The sequence below is a fragment of the Felis catus genome, chromosome C1 (genome assembly GCF_018350175.1).
Source record: "Felis catus isolate Fca126 chromosome C1, F.catus_Fca126_mat1.0, whole genome shotgun sequence".
In the NCBI taxonomy this organism is placed as follows: domain Eukaryota; kingdom Metazoa; phylum Chordata; class Mammalia; order Carnivora; family Felidae; genus Felis; species Felis catus.
The window spans coordinates 143,460,426-143,485,034 of NC_058375.1; the positions used below are offsets into that span (position 1 = coordinate 143,460,426).

The following is a 24,609-nucleotide window of genomic DNA, read 5'->3' on the forward strand; positions in this document are numbered from 1 at the left end:
GAACTACATATAGCTCAAATGTGTTCTAGTGACGTTATCAAATGTATAATATTGATAAACCTGAGTTAAGAAAAATGTTGATTTGGTATTGTACACTGTTTATAAAAACAGAACAATACAGAATACATTTTAGAAAGTTTGATTAAAATGTTATAATAATCAAGATAATTATGTTTAAAAGAGAAATGTTAATAGCTGAATATCTTCATGTAGAGTAGTGGTGGTCTTTGCTTATTTTATACATTGTCTAAATTAGAAGTTCTTGTAGAGTAGGCATAATATCAATTATTTTTCTTTTTCCTCTTACCATTTTTATAGTATATTATGCAGGGGACACAATTTTGAAAAAATCAAACATTCAATACTTTCCCACATAGTATGCAGCCAGTCCAGAGTCAAATTGTGGAAGTGACTTCAGTTGTAGTTGAGTGTCATGCTATTTCTGAGGAGAGTAGAAAGTAGTATAGAAGACATCTCGGTAATTATGACTAGAAGTTGAGAAAACTCGATTTTGTCACCTAATGGCTACTTTTGTATGAAATGAGAGACTGAGGGAAGAAGAGTTTCCGGGTTGTAATTATTCTCTGACTGTCATTTAGTACAAGCTCTAGAAGAAGTACACGTACTTTCTCATTTCATAATGTAAACAATAAGTAGAAAATTGTTAAGAAATTCTCTAAAAGGATCAGGTGGGTTCTTAAAGTTATGTCCTTACAGCCCAGGGATGCTTGAAATCAAAGTTTGATGAACCTGAAAAGAAGGGGAGCTTTATCTAAAAAACAAAACCAAAACAACAACAACAACAGAAAAAAAACCAAAAAACAAGTTCTCCAGGCTATACAAAATATGGCAGAAGCTGGCATATGGATTTCCTAGCTAATGAGCATATGCCATGAATTGCTCTGACTCTTGTCCATAGGAGCTACAATGAATGACAACTAGGAAAGCATTCCCTTCTTATCAAACCAGGAACAATAGCAGATGTAATTACAACATTCTGTCAGCTGTCTGTGAAAATGAATTTCTACTTACTGCTGTGTAGAGAAGCCTTTTGTGTCAATTTGGGGACTTTTAAACAATTGTACTTGGGGAAAATTGTTCTGGAAGAAACAAGGAATTATTCTCTTTAAATGTGACCTATGGGGTTTATGACTCTTGTAGGATTATTGGTTACATTATTTCATGCTCCAATGAAAATGAGTATTTTCTTTGCTTGCCTTCCTTTTATTTGACCTTAAATATTTATATCAGTATATTCATTAATAAAAACTGAAGAAAAGTATACACATCTCAACCGGTTGGTAGTAATATCTAAGGTCTCTGTATATTTACATATATTTATGTTGTATGCTTATAACATAACATATAACTTATGTAAAGTATATAACACAAATGTCTATATATGTGTACATATGTGTACATATTATTTCTGTCAACAACTTATTAAGACATATAAAGAAGCATTTTGATTACCCATGAGAATAACAATGGGTTTTTGGAGAAAAATAAAACCCTGATTTTTAGCATCTGCCTATTTCCGTGGGGTAAATACTGTAACCATGACTTAATTTAAGCTGTCAAGGCTCTTTGCTACTGAACATGGAGTAGAAAAAAGGTGCTGGCTCCAGGACACCTTGTATGGCTTCTTAAGATAAGGAAACTGAGGGGCACATGGGTGGCTCAATTGGTTAAGTATCTAACTCTTGATTTAAGCTCAGGTCATGATCTCACCATTGGGCATTGCACTGACACTGCAAGATCCAGCCCATGTTGGGCTCTGTGCTGACAGTGTGGAGCCTGCTTGGGATTCTCTCTCTCTCTCTCTCTCTCTCTCTCTCTCTCTCTCTCTCTCTCTTTCCCTCCCTCTCAAAAATAAACAAACTTTAAAAAAGGGAAAAGAAAACGGAAACATAACAAAGTGATGTGATTTGTTTACAAAAAATAGAACTCCTATGAAGAAACACACATGAATCCAGGTTATTTTATTTCTCCAAATACCTTTTTCCATTAATTTGTGTGATTCCCTTATATAACAAATATCTAGAGTGAAAGATAACATATCTTTTTGACATTAACTCCCTCATATATACCTATTCTTTTAGTATAAATATGTATCATGTAATATTGCAAACAAAATGCAATAATCTGGACATACATTTTTCATCATTTATCTGATACTTTTATCTAGGTGTTCTGCATTTTATTTGGCAACCCTAGCTACATCATATATAAACCGTGTTTAAAATGATGAAGGCCATTGCATGCCCAGGGAGAAGAACGAACAAATGCACAGAAGGACAGTTGAATATGGTGTGCTTATGAAACTCCAAGGAAATTCACTTGGCAGAAGAGAACTATTTGTAAAAGCTCTTTAGAGAACAGCAACGGTGTTGTTTTTACTGCAGGACTCAGTCTAGTGCCTGGCTACCATAGAATGGCTGATCAATAAGTATTGTTCATTGTTTAAATGCACAGCTGCTGTGTAGCAGAAAGCTGTGAGGCTGGGGCTGTAGAGTGAGGCCAGACTGGGGAGACCTTTGAGAGCTGAGAGGTATGGGTGTGGAGGAGGCAGAGCTGCGGATCAGGTTTGTGTGGGATTGATCTGAATCTCAACCAATTTACCTAGTTCAAATAAGACCCTTGAAAGCATTCACACCTTCACACCCAGAAAATGCCAAGTTTTTCTATTACTTCTGTGGTCATCTGTTCTCATAGAAGCAGGGGGGAAAATTAAGTTTTAATAATAATGAAAGAACCCAAAGTTGTAAGAACATTTTCACTTAGGATTGTAGGATCGTTTCACAGCTTTCCTTCCAAAAGGGGCTAATGAACAATATGGGTAAGCTTTGTCCTGTCTTAGGTTTAGGATATGCTTCAAAGACTGGAGACGCATTCCAAGGAAGAGGAACAGGATGTGCACATACCAGTTCTGACGCCAGCCCTTTGTCCTGCAGATTGTCCTCAGGCCCTGCCCAAGCACTCATGCATAGGGTGAGGAGAGAAAGCTTGACTGTAGTTTTGCAAGTGTCCAGTGGAGTGTCGGATGCCAGTGATGGGCAGAGGCTTCAGATTGGCAGTGCCTGGTGACCATACCCTTGGGGCCCATGGTGCCCTCAGCAGTCAATATGGCAGTCCTGGGTGTCACCAACAGAGGCCATCCCCAGTTTAGCGGTGGCAGTATAATAATGGGTTTGGGTTTCAGCAGTTACAGGAAGCAATGCTGCAGTGAGCAGGAGCTGAAGAGGAAGAAGGAAAATTCAGTTACTAGGCAGCAGCTAAAGGGACTGGTTCATGAAGCACAGAGGAGACATGTCCTGAGAATCACATTAGGAAGAATTTAAGATAAGCTTGTGCTCTTGCCGCGAAGGCACTGTGAGGAGTGGAGAAATTGATTTGTGTCATTCTGACCCTGTCCTTTATCTGTCCTGCCCAACCCTGACGGACTGCCAAGTGCTAGGCACTATGGGTGGCAGCGGTGTTTAACAGGTATTACTTATTGAATATATTCTAAATTCTATGCATCCAGACAAATCAGCATCATCCACACTGTGGTCTACAGTATAGTTGTTACGCATGGCAGTGCTAGTCACTTGGTGCCTCTAAAAACAAGTAACTGTGTAAGTAAATGTGAAGATTCATGGGTTGAACAAAGTATGGTTTCCTCAGTAGTAACACTTCTTAGAACCTTCAAATGCTAAAACATTTATTGTAAATATCCAAGAAGCAGATGTAGAATTGGTACTTCCCTAACTTGACTGCAACGATTTCCCCCCCATGGTGCATCTTTTAAGACTAGTGTTTTTCTGAAAATGTTCTTTTTAATCATGGTGATACGTGGATTACCTTGGAAAAATCACTCCAGAGACATAATTGCTTTATTTCTCGTTTGTGTGAATTTTGTTGAATTATTTTAGTGGGCAGAGAGCAGCAGCATTTAATTGCATGCTCACACATTCTCAAGTCTCCCTAGTTTCTACTAGGCTATTGTCTTGTCAGTGAAAAGAATGTCAGTGGACTTGCCCATTGGAAAACACACTGTGTTTGCAAACATTGGATCTGAGATTACTCTTTTTATGGGCTCGGCAGAAGTAGAAAGGAACCTTCAAGGTTGACCATGTCCAGGGAATGTTAGAGTGTTCACAGGTTGTTTATCATCTGTCATGGTTTTATTGCTGGAGAAGGGATTTTTTTTTGGGGGGGGGGCATGTTTGAGAAACTATTCCCTTCACCTTCTATTACCTCAAATGTAATGTAGTGCATTCTGGTTTTTTTAGTCTCAAAGAGTTTGGGTTCAGCAATGAAGAGGATTTGTGAAATTTAACAACTGATTACGTTTCACATAATTCTTCAAAACTGACCTACTTGCCATTTGTCATTATTTTTTAAGATAATAAAAAATGAAGAAGGCTCACAAAAATATATTTTCACTTACAACTATAAATATCTTGTCCTATTTTCTGCATGTGTGTGTATGTGTGTATACACATATACATACATATACATATCTCCATCAAGTTGGAGATAAAGTTTACCTTAACCCTACCCTCAATCTCCTTCTCTCTTTCCAATCTCAGAGGTAATCATTATCAGGAACTTAATACTCTTCCATTTTACACTTTTCCGTAGATATGTCCATAATATCTATACATTTACATAAACATATATGCACACATAAATGCTTATATATCCATATATATCCATTGATAGCATCATACTTTCTGTATTTTTGGTTTTTACTAATCTATATAGATATATACTAGATTTGGTTCATTTTTCTTACTGGCTGTGTAACATTCTATCTTGTGTATTTATGCATCACTTTTGGACATGGGCTTTGTAGTCTTTTTTGATTTTAAGTATAGCTCAAAAATTTTTTGTGTGTGCACTTCTGTGAGAGTTTCTGGACATCACACCTTCAGGACCATTGTCACTGAGGTATAGGATAGGGGTATATTTGCATTTCTCTTAGATACTGCTGATTACATCCCAAGGTAGCTATAACAATTCTCATTCTTTTTTGCAAAGTGTGCATATCATTTCCCCTAAATCCTTGCCAATGATTTATTAGATTAAAACATTTTGCAAGCATGATAGAAAAATATCACTGTTATTTTAATCTGTATTTCCCTGATAACAAGAGAGAATTAGCATATTGTCATATCTGTATTTTGAGTTACTGTTTTGGAAATGTTTTTTCTATTCTGCACATTTTATCATCATGATTTGTCTTTTTCTCATTGATTAGTTGAAGTTCTTCATATATTTAGGATATTCTTGCTTTGCATAATACATGGCAAAAAACTTCCATCTCTATTTTAACTTTATAACTAAAATAAAAAATGTTTACTTAAAACTCAGTGTTTTGATGGGTCTTATTTATAATTAATTATATTATAAATATATTTTCCAATATTTTAGAGGCTTCTGTCTTACATTCAGATAGTTAACGTATTAGGGCCTAATTTTTGTTTATGCTGTGAAATAGTAAATCAGATTTTCTTTACGATAGTCACGTTTTTTAAAAAAAAATTTTTTTGATGTTTGTTAATTTTTGAGAGAGAGAGACAGAAACACAGCATGAGCAGAGGAGGAGCAGAGAGCAAGGGAGACACAGAATCGGAAGCAGTTCCAGGCTCTGAGCTTTCAGCACAGAGCCCTACGTGGGGCTCAAACTCGTGAACTGTGAGATCGTGACCTGAGCTGAAGTCAGATGCTTAACTGACTGGGCCACCTGGGCAACCCAGGAGAGTCACTTTTGTTAACATAATTTATTATAAACTCTGTATTTTTCTCACTGATTCATACATACATTATGTACCCTGTTCTTTATTTATGGGTCAGTTTCTGGGCTTTCTCTTCTATTCCATTGATTTATTTGACAATTATGGTATCAACACCATACCATTTTAATTACTATAGGCAAGAACCTTCTTTTCTTTATTAAAATTTGTTTTAGCTATTTTGTTTTACTTAATATATGAAGTTCAGAACTAGTTTAAGTTCCATGAAAATGTTATCATGATTTTATTTGGAGTTGCATTCAATTTTAGGTCAGTTTTGGGAGAAGGCCTTTTATTACACTTATGTCATGACTTAAAAAGAGTTTCATCATTTTATCCAAAATGGTCTCATACATTTTTGGTTAGGATTTTTCATATACTAAAACTGCTACTGTGAATTGGTTCTTTTTTCTTTTTCTTTTTCCAAAGCAGCTTTTACTGGCATTAAAAAAAAAAAAAAAAGATTAATTTTGAATGTTGATCCTGTTTTGAGAAATGTTACTAAACTACCTGGGTTTTCATATTTTTTTTTTCTTTTTGGGTTTCTTTGGAGAATGAACCCAAATAATGACAATATTTAAAGTCTTTCTGTGACAGAGAACAGTTTTTTCCCTCCAATATCCTTTTTCCTCTTGAAGACTGCATTTACCTGGGCATAGGTTATATAGGATAAAGCCTAAATCCCCCTGCTGTTCCTATAGTTAGGTGTGGCCTTTTGACTAAGTTTTCATTATGGTGGTGTAACCAAAAGGAGTGTATACAACTTCAGGGCAGTGTATTTGAAGGGACGTGTATAATCTCCCACCACTCCTTTCCTTGTATGAAATGCAGACATGATGGCTGGTGCTGGAGCATTCATCTTGGGCCAGGAAGTGCAAACTGCATGTTGAAGATGGCAAATCCACAAGAGAAAGTAGGTTGTGAATCCCTATTACTTGTCAAGTCTATTATCTGTCCAGGTCCCTAAAGTTTATTTATAGGAGGGGAGAAAAAAATAAAAAAACAAACTACTTTCTTGGCCCTTCGGGTTTTCTGTTTGAAACAGAACCTATTCTTTTCAATCCTTATATCCCTTCCCCCTTGTCTTGCTTCTGGTTTTGGCTAGGCCCTTTAGCACAGTGTTTCAGCTGTGAGGCCAGTCTTTTCCTGACTTTAATGGGAATATATCTAAAGTACCACCATTTGTGAGATGTTTGTCATATGGCTTTAGCAGATAAACTTTATTAAGTTTAGGAAATGCCATTCTTTTCCTAGTTTCCTAATTATATAACAGGGGTTAAATTTTTCAAATGCTTTTTTCTTGTTTAGCATCTGTTGAAATAAACCATATGCTTTTTTCTCCTTTCATCCATTACTGTAGTAAAGTATGTTGATAAATATCCTAATGTGAAAATATCCTGTCATTCTCATGATAAATTCCCTGTGGTAATGATGCATTTTTATTTTAAAAATTACTTTTGATTCCAATTTTATAACATTTTTTAAAGATGTTATACAGTTCATTTCCCATTTTTTCTTCTGTTTTCTTCTAGTTATCTTATCAAGATTATACCTGATTTATAACGTAAGCTGTATAATTTTTCTTCAGGAAGAGTTTATATATGATAGAGATTATCTACTACTTAGAAGTTTAAACTGTAAAGGTGTTCTGTTCAGTTTAAAAGTAGACTTTTGAATATTCTATCAATGTCCTCAATAGTTATTGGTCTACTTAGATAACCATTTCATCTTGGATCAGTTCTATGTCTTCAGATATACAGTTGGATATAGATTACATCTAACTTTAGAAAAAAATCATTCATTCCTTCTTCACTTCAGATTGACTTTAATTTTTATTGTGTCTTATTTTTTTTTAAATCAGAAGTATCTTTAACTATTTTAGTGGTTATATCTTAAGTTCAGTTATTGAATAATTGTTATCCATTGGGAAAAGGACATTTGCTATGTTGGGGTTCTCCAATTTTCAGTTTAAAAATTAAATGTTGATATTTCCTTGGAGGAAAATATCATCACCATTAGAAAAAGAACGTAATGAAAATCTGCCTGTGGTAGGCTGTGATTTGTTATGCATTTTAGGCATATTTTAAATTAGTGTTTTTAAATATTAATAGTATTTAATACTTAAAGTTCACAGTAAGTGTTGGGATGGCATATAATACCCTCTCAATCTGGTTTGTTCTTAGAACTGTTGCCCAAAATGGCTAATTTATCTTCTAGTTAAGTCTTCAAGTTAACTTAAGTCTAACTTCGTGTTTATCAGTTGTCATGCCATGTCACATGGTATACCATAAACCCTTCACAGGCATGCCAACAGATGCTAATCAATATGAACACGTAGTGGCACTTGGGTAGCTCCATCAGCTGAGCGTCTGACTTTGGCTCAGGTCATGATCTCATGGTCTGTGAGTTCAAGCCCTACGTTGGGCTCTGTGCTGACAGCTAGAGCCTGGACACTGCTTCGGATTCTATGCCTTCCTCTCTCTCTGCCCTTTCAATGGTTGAGCTCTGTCTCTCCCTCTCTCAAAAAGAAACATTAAAATACGAAAATGTATTTTTGCCAATACTGTCATGGCAATGTCTATCAGAGGGATCCTAGAACTAACTTAGTCATGTGATGAGGTATGTTGCTGGCTAACACCTGTTATATCGACAGGTAAGAGGCATAGCCTGTTGGCAGGAGGGACGGCATGCTTACCGAAACACAGTTCAGGGTGGAAAGTGCTAAGTAGCTTTCTAGCTGGTGCCTGGCCTCCATATTTGTTCCTCGTTCCTCATTGTCACTTTTCAAAGACCAGTTAGACTGACTTTTTTTTTTTTTAATGTTGAGAGAGAAGGAGAGAGAGAGAGAGAGAGAGAGACAGAGTACAAGTGGGGGAGGGGCAGAGAGAGAGGGAGACACAGAATCCGAAGCAGGCTCCAGGCTCTGTGAGCACAGAGCCCAAAGCGGGGCTCAAACTCACAAACTGAGAGATCCTGACCTGAGCTGAAGTCAGACGCTTAACCGACTGAGCCACCCAGAGGCCCCTAGACCGACCTTTTAAAGGCCTAAATTACATCATGTTATTTTCCTCTTTAAAATCCTTCAGGGACTTTGCTCTGCACCCAGAAGAAATGAAACTCCTCACATGGCTTAAAAGACTGCAATACTTGCCATTGAGTACCTCACGGACCCGAAACTTCCTATACTACATTTTGTTCACTGTTGTAGCTAAACTGGTCGTCTCTGTGTTCTTGAGGTAAGTTAAGCTCTTCATCTTCTTGGGCTTAGTTCCTGCTGTTCCTCCCACTCAGAACTACTTATGGTAGACACTTTGCCTGTCTACCCTATATAGGCCCCAGTACTCTATCTCATTATTGTATGTGTGATGGAAAGACCGTAACGGATAGTTTGAGGAGGTAGATATTTCTTAGAGGTGACAGGGAATTTTGAGGAGAGAGTACAAATTGTTATCAGATGTAGGTTTGACTTTTCAGGGACCCTGAGTTCCCGTTTGGATGTGCAAAGTGAATGAAGTTACCCTCGTAAATAGATGAAGAGGTCTACTACGGATCCTTGATGATTTTCTTCTCAATACTTATCAGTGGTATTTGAATAATCTTTTCTTGGTTTGTGTTCTTTATTATTTATCACTTCACACTGAATATAAGTTCCTTGAGGGCAGATGTGTAGTGCCTTGTTCATTGCTGTCGCCCATATACCCAGACTGTGTCTGAAAGGTGCTCAATAGGTATTTGCCATCTGCTGATGGACTGAACAACCCGGTCTCCACTTCCTGCTGGTTCACTTACTCTTTGAGAAAACATTTTGGATTTCCAATCCAAATAGAAGTTCTCCCTTCCTTCAGACCTTTTGCTTACTCTCTAACGACCTCACATTTTTCTCTCTATTCTCACAATTTCTGTGAATTTCCTATCCTCTGTACTAAAGAATAAGCTTCTGAAGAGCAAGGATAATGTACTTCTTTTTATATCCTCTACAACCTTTAGCACAATGCCTTGTACAACTTTACTATTAGTGCATCAATGTGAGTTGAAGCAGTACTAATTTTGTATTAATTTAGGCTTTTACATTTTGAACTGTGAATTTGAATTAACATGACTCTTCTGTTAAATGCAAGTAACAGTTTTTCCCCTTAAAAATTTAAATGTTTCTGATCTGGCCTCATTCCTCATGTTGTCTTTGCCCAGACCTGCTCCCCTTAAACACTACAAACTAGCAGCTCCCAATAGTCTAAGCTGCATATGTATTTTATTTGGCTCTCACGATGTTTTTAACATTTTGAATTAGTTGTTACTATTGAAAAGTGAGATTTCATCAAAATTTTATACCTGTGATTCTGGTGAAAATTAGGACAATCTGGCAGCCCTGTGTTCATACACCCTCATGACAACAAATGATGGAAACATGCGCGTGCCCTGGTTCACCATGGTCTCCTCTGGTCTTGCTTCAGTCGTTTGTAGTACGTGCTTAGACTCTTTACATATTGGAGTTTGAGACTTAGATTTATACGGTATCTACAATGTCTACGTAATTTGAGCTAGTGATGATCCAATAGTAACTACCTAAAACTACCTGTAATCCAACCCAGCCATGTTTGACTTTAGTCAAAGTCTGATATGTTTCCATATTTAACTATGTACAGATAGAAATATGTAAGGCTTTGAAAGAAAGAGAATGATATAATTTTCTCATAGGAGCTTCTTTTTGGTTAGGAGCAGTATGAAGGGATGAAACTCATATAGAAGTTAGAATGCTTGGGTACTCTTCCCACTTTTTCAGATGTATTTTCTGATCACTTTACCATTTGGAGCCATACTTCTCCTCTACAAAGTAGGAATGATGTGTGCTGATACCTAACATTCCTTCTAGCTCTTACTATCCTACAATTAAAAATTTTAAAAATTAAAAAAATTTTTTTTGATGTATTAATTTCAGTTACTAATCTTGGCATATATAGAACTGACAAGTCTCTGTTGACCTGACATTTGTTCATGGGGCAGTGTCTTTTCTGTGTTATGAACACCTTTTTGATGCGTTCAGGGGCCCCCATGGATATTCAGAAGTGCTAATTAAAGTGAATACTATTATTCAAATAACTTCCCCAAAGACTACATTTCACAGAGTTGAGCTGTGTGGTTACATTTCCTTTGACATATACTTAGATTTCTAAATGAAAGGGGAAAGTTCATGGCAACATATATTTTGGCTTTAAAAAAATGGTGATGAATTATGCATCATTTTCTCCCTGTGTAGTTGGCATATCTTTAGAACATGGATCATTTGGCCTGTGCTCAAGGGGATTCTGGCCTTTCACTGAACTTAACCTGTCTAAACTCCTCCTTGAAGCATTTGGTCCAGCACACTCTCTCTCAATATGAATCTGTGCCTGACATGATTGAGTAGTGTACTTCATGCCATGACTCTCTCTGCAGAAGCGGAGAGAAGCTAAGTGGCAGCACAGTGAACATAAGACTTCTTTGCATCTTAGGCAAGTGTTTCCTTAACAAGGAATAAAAATGAGACCCTCCAGGCTAAGCACGAAAGGGAATCTAAGACACCTTAACACTTACTTATTAATGAATGAGGTGGTTAGGTGTTGTTTTCTAGCCAGTGTCAGTGTGATGTGTACCCAAATATCAGACACCAAGAGATGTAGGCCTGAGCATACAGTATTATGAGTGAGGATAAATGATTTCTTGATGACCTGCAAATGAATGCTAGAAGGAATATTTGTTTCCACCGATTGAGGCATGGAAATTAGTGCTCACCTCCTACTTATAGGAAACTCTTTTTGTTAAAAGCTCTGGGACTTGTTTTCTCTGAGAGAGATATTTGTAGCTATAATTAAGAAATCTGTTTAAATTGTGCTGATAATTATCCTAATTGGTATGAAAATCTGATTGAATACTTAGAGAAGTAAATTGCCCCAGCTGAGTTTTCTAGGCAACACAGTTTTTGAAAAGAAGCTGAAGTAGGTAAATAGGTTTCAAAAATAAAGACCCTGCTAACTTTAAGTAGGTCACATTTAGAAGTCCTCTTTGTGTGTCTGTGTATCTTAATTTGGACAACTCGGTGGCCTTGCAATATTTATATCCAAGACTAAAATAAGGTCCAAAATAAAGTGCAGCTGAATTGCTTGAGATGCCCTAAGACAAAAGTTCTTACTGTCAAGATGCAGACACTAAAAGCTCTCAGAGGGCTGAGACAATGACCCAAGTGAGTGAGGGGATATAGGGACTCCAGTGTGGGTCTGTCCAGATCTGCATGAGGTAGGTAGTTTTCCAAATGTGTCAAAATGTGTTCCTTAAAATGTATATTCCCAGTGATTAGCCTATCTGGGAGAAAGACTGAGATTCTATTTTTAAAACCTGTTTGTGTGGTGACTCTTATTAATTCACTTCAAATTCAAGGTCATCATTGCACAATTTGACCAAACAATGCTGATTTCAAGGAGCACAACAGACAGCAAACTAAAGGAAAAGACATCTGAACCAAGAGTAAAGTAGACTATTTCCCCAAAGAGGAACAGAAGAGTAAAAACGGATGACCTCAAATCATTTTATATTTGCCTTTGGAAGATGTCCTGACCATGTTTTGGCAGCCAATTTACCATCATAACTTAATTTTGCTTAGGATAATAAATAGGTTTTCATTTCCAAAATACACACCCAAGAATGTGTGTGGGTGGAGAGAACTAGCTCCCCACATTGTAGGGGAATGACAAAGGAAAGCCATTTTGGGATTTAAAGTTTGCCAGGGAAAATCCACAAAGTGAACAATCCAAATATAGATAAGTAAGTGGTAACTGTTAATAGGTTAAACACTCTCTACAACACATACCATTACTAAAAGGAAGCATACTGTCTCACAGGTGGCTCATAAGTAGGTTTTGGTACTTTTGTAGTAAATAGAATACAATAAATCCGTAAGGAACAAGTAGTTTTTCATGTGGTGGTTACTTTGTAACAAACCCTGAATTACATGCTTTGTGCATTGCAGTTGGGGAGGGAGTGTAGTGCTGTGAACATGGTGGCCAATTTGTGTTTTTTTATGACAATTACTTTTTTTTTAAGTTTTCTTAATGTTTATTTATATTTTGAGAGAGAGAGAGAGATCGAGATTGAGAGAGCATGAGCAGGGAAGGGGCAGAGAGAGAGAGAGAGACACAGAATCTGAAGCAGGCTTTAGGCTCTGAGCTGTCAGCACAGAGCCCAACATGGGGCTCTATTCCATGACCTTCTGGGAGATCATGACCTAAGCCAAAGTCAGATATTTAACTAACTGAGCCACTGAGGTGCCCCATGACAATTACTTTTCTAACTTTCATGTGTCTTCTCATCTCAAAGATTACCATCACTTAAACTATGCCCATTTAAAAGCAAAATAAAACATTTAAAAACTTTAGAAAATAATGAAGGTATTTGTTCCATTTTTCTTTCAATCACTTTTCAAAAAAATTTTATTTGTTATTTTTTTTAAAATTTACATCCAAATTAGTTAGCATATAGTGCAACAGTGATTTCAGGAGTAGATTCCTTAGGGTCCCTTACCCATTTAGCCCATCCCCCCTCCCACAACCCCTCCAGTAACCCTCAGTTTGTTCTCCATATTTATGAGTCTCTTCTGTTTTGTCCCCCTCCCTGTTTTTGTATTATTTTTGTTTCCCTTCCCTTATGTTCATCTGTTTTGTCTCTTAAAGTCCTCATATGAGTGAAGTCATATGATTTTTGTCTTTCTCTGACTAATTTCACTTAGCATAATACCCTCCAGTCCATCCACGTAGTTGCAAATGGCAAGATTTCATTCTTTTTGATTGCCAAGTACTATTCCATTGTATATATATCTATCACCTCTTCTTCTTTTTTTTAAATTTTTTTTTAACGTTTATTTATTTTTGAGACAGAGAGAGACAGAGCATGAACAGGGGAGGGTCAGAGAGAGGGAGACACAGAATCTGAAACAGGCTTCAGGCTCTGAGCTGTCAGCACAGAGCCCGACGCGGGGCTTGAACTCACGGACCGTGAGATCATGACCTGAGCCGAGGTCGGCCACTTAACCGACTGAGCCACCTAGGCGCCCCATCTATCACCTCTTCTTTATCCATTCATCCATCAATGGACATTTGGGCTCTTCCCATACTTTGGCAATTGTTGATAGTGCTGCTATAAACATGGGGGTGCATATGTTCCTTCAAAACAGCACATCTGTATCCTGTGGATAAATGCCTAGTAGTGCAATTGCTGGGTCCTAGGGTAGTTCTATTTTTAGCTTTTTGAGGAACCTCCATACTGTTTTCCAGAGTGGCTGCACCAGCTTGCATTGCCACCAACAATGCAAAAGAGATCCTTTTTCTCCGCATCCTAGCCAACATTTGTTGTTGCCTGAGTTGTTAATGTTAGCCATTCTGACAGGTGTGAGGTGATATCTCATTGTGGTTTTGATTTGTATTTCCCTGATGATGAGTGATGTTGAGCATTTTTTCATGTGTCAGTTGGCCATCTCGATGTCTTCTTTGGAGAAGTGTCTATTCATATGTTTTGCCCATTTCTTCACTTGATTATTTGTTTTTTGGGTGTTGAGTTTGATAAGTTCTTTATAGATTTTGGATACTAACCCTTTATCTGATATGTCATTTGCAAATATCTTCTCCCATTCTGTTGCTTGCCTTTTAGTTTTGCTAATCTCTTTTTATTACAGTATTGTAATACATGTTCACACATACTACCTCATGTTAATGACCTTAGCCCAATTCTGGGAGTGGACAGGGATGATCCCATCCCCTTGAAGATACTTTATCCTATTCTATTCTATTCATTTATTTTTATTTAAATCCAAATTAGTTAACATATAGTGTAATAATTATTTCACGAGTACACTTTAGTGATTCGTCACTTACATATAATACCTAATGCTCATTCCAACAAGTGCCCTCCTTAATGCCCATCACCAATTTAGCCCATCCCCCCACCCCTCCCCCAACCCTCTATTTGTTCTCCGTATTTCAGAGTCTCTTATGGTTTGCCTCCTTCTCTGTTTTTATCTTATGTTGCCTTCCATTCCCCTATGTTCATCTATTGTGTTTCTTAAATTCCATATATGAGTGAAATCATATGATATTTGTCTTTCTCTGACTGACTTATTTTGCTTGGCATAATACATTCTAGTTCTATCCATGTTGTTACAAATGGCAAAATTTCATTCTTTTTGATCGTTGAGTAATATTCCATTTGTGTGTTTGTATATCACATCTTCTTTAACCATTCTACAGTCAATGGACATTTGGGCTCTTTCCATAATTTGGCTATTGTTGATAGTGCTGCTATAAGCATTGGGATGCATGTGCCTCTTTGAATCAGCATGTTTGTATCCTTTGGATAAATACTTAGTAGTGCAATTGCTGGATCATAGGGTAGTTCTATTTTTAATTTTTTTTTTTTTTTGAGAAAACTCCATACTGTTTTCCAGGGTGGCTGCACCAGTTTGCATTCCCACCAGAAGTGCAAAAGTGTTCCCGTTTCTCCACATCCTCACCAACATCTGTTGTTTCCTGAGTTGCTAATTTTAGTCATTCTGACGTCACTTGAAGATATACTTAAAGGATGAGGAATATGAGCCTCAGAGATTAATTCCCAAAGGTAAAAAGCAGCCCTAAAATCCAACATCTTTGAACTCAGAAACCAGTGCTGTCTGTAGTGCTTTCCCTCTATCGCATCTCTGGCTGCTCTGGGCTGCAAATATGATTTGTAGCCGTGTGCCCATATAAAGACATTTCATTGAATAAACTGGCATATATGGGATCAATTATAAATTCATATACAGAGATATTAAAGATGCATCTGGAGCCTCAATTGAAGCAAGTGTAGGTTAGGCTCTGATAAGGATAAAATAACATGATTATAGCCTTGGGGTTTTCATGTCCAAGAGATAATAGAGATTTCTAGATGAACTTGCTGTAGGACTGCTTCTTAATAGATCTCTTTTCTGTCTCTTTCCCCTACATTTCATGGGATTTTGATAATTTGTATACATCACAGATGGGGAGAATCAATTCTAAAGGTGAGAAAACAAACTCAGGAAGGAGATGTCCACATGGATAATACAATAGTTAAATGAATCCTTGAAAGCAGGTCCTCTGACTCTCTGCTCAGTGTTTTGGGAGGAACTTTTAAGATGACATTTGGTCATAATCCTCCTCACCATTGACAAGCATTTCATGGGCTCCAAGCATTTGCTGGGCACAGTGGAAGCAAATCACCCTCAAATCTGGTACTGTTCTAAAGGAATATGTACACACTGTTTTGGAAAACAGAACAGACCATTTCAGAAGGATAGTTCTCTTGATTCTGTTAACATTCGGGAAACAAGACTTTTCCATCCGCTCTTGTAGAAAGACAGTCCAGTGTTGATGAGTAGGAAACAACCCAATGTCTCCTTCTGCAACTGAGGTGGTGTAAACTTCAGAGTGCAAGTTGTACCACGCCTGCATTATGATCTAAGTTGTCCCGTAGGAAGGTCTGTGAATCTCCACTTCTGCCAGTTTTATTCATCTTCTGTGGACCCTTGTGTTCATTGTCCGCTCAGGACAATAATCTGACACTTTTAGTAAGCCTGAATCAATTTTAATTCTTTTAAAGTGTTAAAAATAAAGGCTCAGTGATGATGTGAGTTTGCAGAAAGCAGGGTGACTTGGGCTGTATTGGGTTTGAAAGTTAAACAGTTTTATTTATAGACTTGGGTTCTGCATGAAATATTAAACTATAAAAGCACAAGGTAAACAGATTTATTTTTAATGTGTATATATGGCATCCTAGACATGTTATCAAGCTTTAGAATAGGCTGAGCAATCCTGGGGTTTGGGGTTAAAGGTACATCTGTTTTCTCTCTGTCCTGAGAAGACAACTCATAAAAATTCATTTTCAACAGATGGTTGTAAATGAAGACAGAGTTACCTTATTTGGATTAATACACATTCGTGAAGAAAATGTTACTTTCTGATGAAACTAAGTCCTCCCATAAATCCTATCAATAAAATGAACTGGAATTTCTTCAAAATGTACCAAAACCACGAATAACAAGTAGTTGGAATGCAGCCCTTTCACCTACTATTCCTATCCCTTGGCCCCCGTTTCCCACATTTGATCATTGATAGCTTTGTAGCAGAGGCAAAATTTTGCTCTAAAAGACTTAAGTATAGATCTGTCTTCCTGAGGCTGGAAAAATGGAATCATATAATAGACACTTTCAGATACCTAATAAACACCATCCAAAGGTAAGTCTTAAATCCTTGGTAAAGGACTCTTTCTGGAAAAGCTCTTCTTGTAGTAGGATTTTAGGACAACTTAACTGTTTTTTTTCTTATTCTACTAATGGTATTTAGACCTCTGTTCTTGCCGCAGGTTTAATAAATGGAGGGCCATGGGACTTGGGTGAGGAACTCTTGTTTCTAGCTCTGCCTCTTCCTTTCACCAGATGTGACTCCAGGCAGGACAACTCCCATCTGAGATCCCCAGTTTTCACTGCTTTCAGATGAGGGGTCCATGTAATCACTGCCATTACATCTTTGATGTTCTAGGATTATTTGTGGGATTGTAGTCAAGGAGGTGGGGCAAGATGCCTTGCTGTCATCAGCAATATTATGGCTTTCTTTCTACCTTTGAGTTATATTGAGGGAGAAGAGGTGAGACTATCACACGCACTGAATCTTGTCTAGGCTCAGTTGGAGTATTAGAAGAAAGCACACATTTTAGGGGTGCTTGGGTAGCTCAGTTGGTTAAGCGTCCGACTCTCAGTTTCAGCTCAGGCCATGATCTCAGTTTTGTGAGTTCAAGCCCCTAAGGTACTCTGTGCTCATGATGCGAAGCCTGATTGGGCCTCTCTCTCTCTCTCTCCCATTCTGTCTACTCCTCCCCCACTCACACTGTTTCTGTCTGTCTCAAAATAAGTAAATAAAGGTAAAAAAGCCAGGATTGTTTCATGGAGTACAAGAGAAGACCAAGCCTATTAAATCATTATGAACCCAAGTAACTTTGAGATTGGAATGACCCCATAAAAGTTTATAAAAGAACTACCCTAACATACCAGTCCTTGTCAACCTTCACCTCGTCTATTCTTCCTCCCTCCGTAGTCACTGACAGCAAAGAGAAGTAGATAAATATGAATTTGCTTTGCAAAAAGCATAAACTATTGAGTTGCCATAACTCAATAGAGGTTTCCAAAATTGCATTTATCATTGTTACAAGTGTGCATATTGTTGGGGATTTAAAAAAATTCTTTATCAGATCATGATCCTATTTCTTATTAAATCCATTAAAGGATCTCAAACAATAAGAACTTAGTAATTCCTTTCAAAATCTTTGACAACCAAAAACAAATCTGAAATACCGGAATGACAGTCAAAAACAAAATTTGTTTCCATTTTTTTTTTTAATAGCACCTTTCATAATACTGAGAATGCTCTTGGCTAGAGATTCCATATAATCTTATTCTGGGTAAAGTCTATAGTTCAGTTTTGTCACTATTTTTACAGGTGAGAAGGGTTGTGTGTGACTAATTTAAGTCTAAATGATTTAAAAATAGAGAAATTTACCCAGTGTGAGAGGAGCGGTTTTTAGAGAGCTAACAGGATGGGAAAATGTGATTTTAAAGCAACATCACTAGACATGGGAATAGTTGCCTACCCAGATTGCCAACATGAATAATTCTCAGCTTGATTTGGGTGTAGTTTAGGTAAACTTTCTCACAATTCATGTGGATCGCAGAGGAAAAAGAAAGTAATTTTAGTAGACTTTCCTAAGAACTTTTAAATCACAATAGATCACACTAATACTATCCTTTTCGCTGAAATTGGACCTGCGTCTCCTTCTTTCCCTTCTGACTATAAGAGTGGTTGCTAAAATAGTTATAAAGTTCTGATCAAACATAAATGCCCTGTGTTACATGTCTCTGGGAGTTGACTGTTACGTTGTGAGACATCTAATCCTTATGAATTGTGAGATGGTAGTAATTTACATAAAACATTTTTCTAATACCTGTTTAAAGGTTATATTGGGTAATGGGGATATGAATTTTCAACCTACCCCACCCCCAAACCTAATGCCTGTCTGGCTTACAGCATTATTGAGGAATGACATTTCTTCCCTATTCCTAATGTGTCCTTTCATTTGGAGGGGCAGGGTGTAACATTCCTAGCCTCTCTCTGCCTCTTTGCTGACCCATTCCCAGGGTAACTGAACAATGTCTGATTAGTGACTTTGGCTAAAGTAAACTGGGCATGCTTGGATCCACTCTTTTCTTTAATCCTCTTGGAAGCCAGCTGCCTATAGGGAATATGTGCTCTGCTCCTCACCAGTGAAGTTTCTACCCTTCATTAGCTGAATGTGGAGGGAGAGCCCTGTCTGCCCAGCAGTGCCGATGACTGGGTAGATTAGTCTAATTCTGGATTCATTATTAGAACTCTTCCACTGATCTAAGCCACATCTACCTATTCAGCTATTTTTGTAATAAGTGACGTTTTTTGCTCTCAAGATCTTTTATTTCTTAATTCCATATTTAAGTGGGAAGGAATATCTTAATTAGCCCTTATCAAATACCAAAGATATGCACAAATTTTGACTACTGTTATTCTTCTGTTCCCAGGCTAATGTTTTGAGGGATGAGGAAAGCCCAGCATCCCCCTACTTCTTTGTCTTCTTACGCCTCCTAGGCTAATGTTTGCTTAGAGAATAAATCAGCGCCAGCACTTAGAAAATGAAAAAGAGTATTGAACTAGGCTTATGTTTATGCTCTTAATTATAGACACATATTGATACCCTTATTTGCAGTGTTAATTTCCCTTCTTTAAAAAAAATTATTTTTGAGAGAGAGAATGAGAACGAGCAGGGGAGGGGCAGAGAGAGAGAGGGAGACAGAAGTTCCAAAGTGGGCTTTGCACTAGCAGCAGAGAGCCTGATGCAGGGCTCAAACTCACAAACTGTGAGATCATGACCTGAGCTGAAGTCAGATACTTAATTGACTGAGTCACCCAGGCACCCCTAATTTTCCTTCTTTTTTTTAATTTTTATTTTTTAATGTTTATTTATTTCTGAGAGAGAGAGAGAGAGAGAGAGAGAGAGAGAGAGAGAGAGAGAACTAGTGGGGGAGGGGCAGAGAGAGAGAGAGACACAGAATCTGAAGCAGGCTCCAGATTCTGAGCTGTCAGCACAGAGCCTGATACAGGGCTCAAACTCAGAAACTGTGAGACAGTGACCTGAGCCAAGATCAGATGCTTAACCGACTGAGCCGTCCCCCTTGTTTCCCTTCTCAAAGACAAACATCCACTATCTGTTCAATAAAGTTGTATGTAGAACGGGAGTTTGTAAATGTGCTGTTCACTGCTAGGTGTTTTTGGCGGTGGTTTAGCTTTAATCTATGTAAGACAGCATGGGGGAAAATATATAGAGAGAACAACTTGTCACAATCAAAGAGCTTGTTCTCTCATATATGTTCCAATCAGATGATCTGCAATTAGAAAGAAGAGACAGAGGAGCACCTGGGTGGCTCAGTCGGTTAAGCGTCTGACTTTGGCTCAGGTCGTGATCTCACAGTTCGTGAGTTTGAGCCTCACATTGGGCTCTGGGCTGACAGCTCAGAGCCTGGAGCCTGCTTCGGATTCTGCGTCTCCCTCTCTCTCTGCCCCTCCCCTGCTCATGCTCTGTCTCTCTGTCTCTCAAAAAATAAATAAACATTAGAAAAATAAAACTAAAAGAAAAAAGAAAGAAGAGACAGGAATGAAAGATACTTCACTAAAATACAGGTTCAGTCAGTTCAAAATCCATTTAAGGAATGCCAGAGTAGAAAGGAAGAGAGATTTTTGAGAATCATATTATATGTATATCCCCACTTTGATGAGTCCAATTATGAATTTCTAAAAATGTTCATTTATGTACTTTAAGAAGCTATTTGTTGAGGACTTTAGTGTCCCTTTTTGTTCTGGCAAGAATCATAGATGCTTGGTTCATATGATTTTGAGTTTGACACCTCACCTTTTTCTGAAAGAGTAAAGGACAGAGATTAAGAGTATCTTCTGCTCATCTGGGCAGGAAGACAGATCCTAACTCTTTGTACTCTGGAGGTGTTGACTTTGATGTTTCTGTTTCTTCATGCTGGATTCCACATTGCAAGCGTCAACAGTATTGCAAAACCTTAGCAAAAGAGCCTAAATGTTTTTTGTTTTTCCTGTAAGCAGTGGGTTGTTAAAATTTTATGGCTCAAATGCATCAAGTAATAACATTCCTTAATCTTGTACTGCAGGGTTCTGACAAATTTTACAGAAGCACATGTGAAATATTGATGTTGTTATAGGCAAAACTGAGTCCTATGAACTCAGAAGTATCTGCGATACTCTGGATGCTGATGGAATTTTGAAGATAGATGCTAATGCAATATTTAGCATTGTTCCTTGGGTAATCATGCTTCTTTTAAAAGACATGCACGTTGAGTGAAGCAAAATATATTGTACGTATATCTAGTCTCATATACCATTCAAAGCAAATCATTCCTGCTCCCCAGATCTTAAAATGATCTAGATCATTGTTAGACATCTCATTTTATATTAGGAAAAAACTGAGAAATGTGACTTGCCTAAATTTGTTAGTGGCCAATCCAGGGTTATAAACTTACAATTCTGATTGAATCTTGTGTGCTTTTCATTATATCACATTAAATAGAAAGAAAAGGTATAGTTTTGGACATGGTTTTGGCCCAGGATAAGAGGTTCTTTCCAAAGCTTTCCTTTACTACTTTTCGTATTTATCTCAAGTCAAGACAGCAATGGGATGGCTATTTAGATTCACTATTTAGATAGTGAAATAGCACTTGCCTATTGACAAAAATTGAAGTAGATGGTTCTTGCCTTGCCACTTCTCTTAATTTTTCATCTATTCCTAACACTTAGCCCTAGTGAGTCATTTTGTGGACATGATTCCAGGGCTTAAGCATGAAAAATAATGGGCTAGATTCTCTGTATTGTTATCCTGGTTCTGCCACTGATGTGAGAAACAATCAAGAATAGGTTGCTTAACATCTTTCAACCTCAGCTTTTTCCTCTAATAAATGAAGATGACAATTGTAACATTGTCAAGATCAAGTGAACTAACTCACAGGGCTATTTCAAGGGAGTAGGATTGGCCTAGATCATATCTGTATCAAAAAGAGATACCACAGGAATTCCAGGTTCATTGATTCTTCATTATGTGAGACTGTTTAGTTCACTGGCTCATACTTGCTAAATGCCAGTAGTGACCTCAGTAATTATTACAACTCAAAATGCTCCCATAATTACAAAATGGACATGTTTGAGAACCACCAAACTATATACTTTTTAGCTTATAGTTTGATCTATATTAAATAACTACTCATAAATATCTCTTCTTCTTCCCCCTCCTCTTCCTTATTCCTCTTCTTCTTCCCAGTAACTTACACAAGAAACTATTTGGAATCCTTTACATCTTCTCCAAGGAGAAACTCTTGCTATGGACTTGAGCAAGCTCTCTTGTGCTATGAGCTGTTTCTAAGGGGTAGGATTGATAAAGATCAGAACCAGTGGCCCATTTAAGCCTGTTATCCAAATAGTTTGGTTTGTTTAATGATTAGATCTGATGATCTAGTTTCCTGATTCTAGGTTCATCCACTGGGGGGAATGAGATAACATAAGGATTCTATGATTGCTGGAGAGACCTTCTTGGGCAAATCTAGACTACATGCTTGTCTTATTTTCTTTTAATCCCATCTCTGCCCCGAGCCAGCCCAGAGCTTTATCTCAACCATTTAGTTTGAGGCTTTCTTTACTAGGCCGTCCCCCAGGCTACATTGCTTCTGTCTCTCTATTCCTGCATCAAACTGCCACATGGGCTAATTCTGTGGGCAGGACCTGAAGGTTACCTTGCCCCAGTCTGAGCTTTTAGAGATGATGCATGTCCTGCCCCACCAAAAATGCTAAGATTTGCTAAAATTGGATTATGATTCTACATTGTTGTATGACCTTATGTTTTATTGGTCTGCTTGTTCCTGGGGCTATGACTTCATAGCTTTTTTTTTTTTTCTCTCTCTCCCTGTGGAGGTTCTTTCCTATCCTTCTGAGCAGCCAGCCCCATGGTTTTACTCCCCGCTAACCTTAACTCTTGGACTGGGACCTTCTGCCATGACTAGAGAAGAAGTTAATTCTCCTACTCATCAGCAGTCTGATGAAAAGATTGAAGAGTTTGAGGTAGAAACTATTGACTAAAATAATTATCCTTTCATCCTCAATCAATTTGAAGTCGACTTCAAAGAGCTAGTAATAGCTTTGGATCTCAGTGTGCAGAAAAAGGTGAACACATCTGAGAACTGCCACCAGTGAGAATTTGATATTAAGATTGCTTTTGACAACTCAATATGGGAAAGAGATAACAATTGAAATGACAGGCTAATGGGAACCTACAACCTACCTGGAGGTATAAAGTTATCTTTTTTCTTAGTTTTTTTCTAGGATGTAGGTCAGACATGGGAAGCTATTTCTATACTGTCTTTTGGCTATAATTTGTTTGGCAATGAATATAACTGGCATGGTAAAAACTGCCTTTACCAATGAATTTCAACATTGATCACTAGTAAACATTCTTCTCCTCCTTTACTTCTTCCTCCTTCTTATTGTTGCAAAGCAGTATAGCGTAGAAGTTAAGAATTGGACTTACAGTTGGACAGACCTGAGTTTAAATCTAATTTCAGACAAATACAAACTATGTGACTTTTGGCAAACTGCTTCTTTGAGCCTTAGTTTCTTTATCTACGAAGTATGGACTATAATACCTACCTCATGGGGTGGTCGTGGCAGTTAAATGAAATAACCTGTGTAAAATGCTAAACAGAATGATTCATAGTGAGTACTTCAGGATAAGAAAGCTGTTACTGTTTAATATTTCCAAAAAGCTGTTCAAATGCTATCTTAAACCTCTATAAAAAATGAAGTGGTCCTTATGCTTTGGACTGTACCTCTGTCATCTTTCTCTGCCTTTACACTTTTGTCTGTTCCACATTCCAAATGAATGTGGAAATTTTTATTTTATGTATTTATTTATTTTTTTTTTTAAAGATTTTTTTTTCAACGTTTATTTATTTTTGGGACAGAGAGAGACAGAGCATGAACGGGGGAGGGGCAGAGAGAGAGGGAGACACAGAATCGGAAACAGGCTCCAGGCTCTGAGCCATCAGCCCAGAGCCTGACGCGGGGCTCGAACTCACGGACCGCGAGATCCTGACCTGGCTGAAGTCGGACGCTTAACCGACTGCGCCACCCAGGCGCCCCCGAATGTGGAAATTTTTTATAAGCAAGTTACCTTCACTGACTTACTCCTTCTTTCCTGGGTAAAGGTGAAATACAAGATCAAAAAAATCTGTTTATGATCCTGAAATGCAATAAAACAATGCCACTGAGAAGAAATGTGCTTGTAAGGTACACTAGCATATATTGTCATCAAGCTAACTCATGCTTTCTATTAATTCAAGACCATTTAAGATTCTGATTTGATTTTGGTGATCATACGTGAAGCTTTCATCAAAGTGAAATGTAAGTGACATTTGATTATTGTCAGTATTCCTTTTGATGAACAAAAGGGGGATTAAAAATCTATGTAGATTCAGCAATTGTTCATGATGTGTTCAAGACCATAAACTCTGTAAGGTTGAGAATCATGCTTGTGTCCTCTTGCTTTCCACTGTGTCTTTACTATATATCATCATGCCTAATACTTAGTAGGTACTAAAAAAAGTTGCCTACTTTGTATATAATAATATAAATCATTGGTCTATAATTAT

General features: G+C 37.6%; 1 long non-coding RNA gene across 1 annotated transcript in view; it reads left to right on the forward strand.

The window, feature by feature from the left end:
- The window catches only part of LOC123379150, a 228,536-nt gene that overhangs the window by 125,624 nt on the left and 78,303 nt on the right, over positions 1-24,609 (forward strand). Inside the window, exon 4 of the long non-coding RNA XR_006583206.1 lies at positions 8,867-9,016. This is a non-coding gene — a long non-coding RNA (uncharacterized LOC123379150). The remainder of the gene's footprint in view (positions 1-8,866; positions 9,017-24,609) is intronic.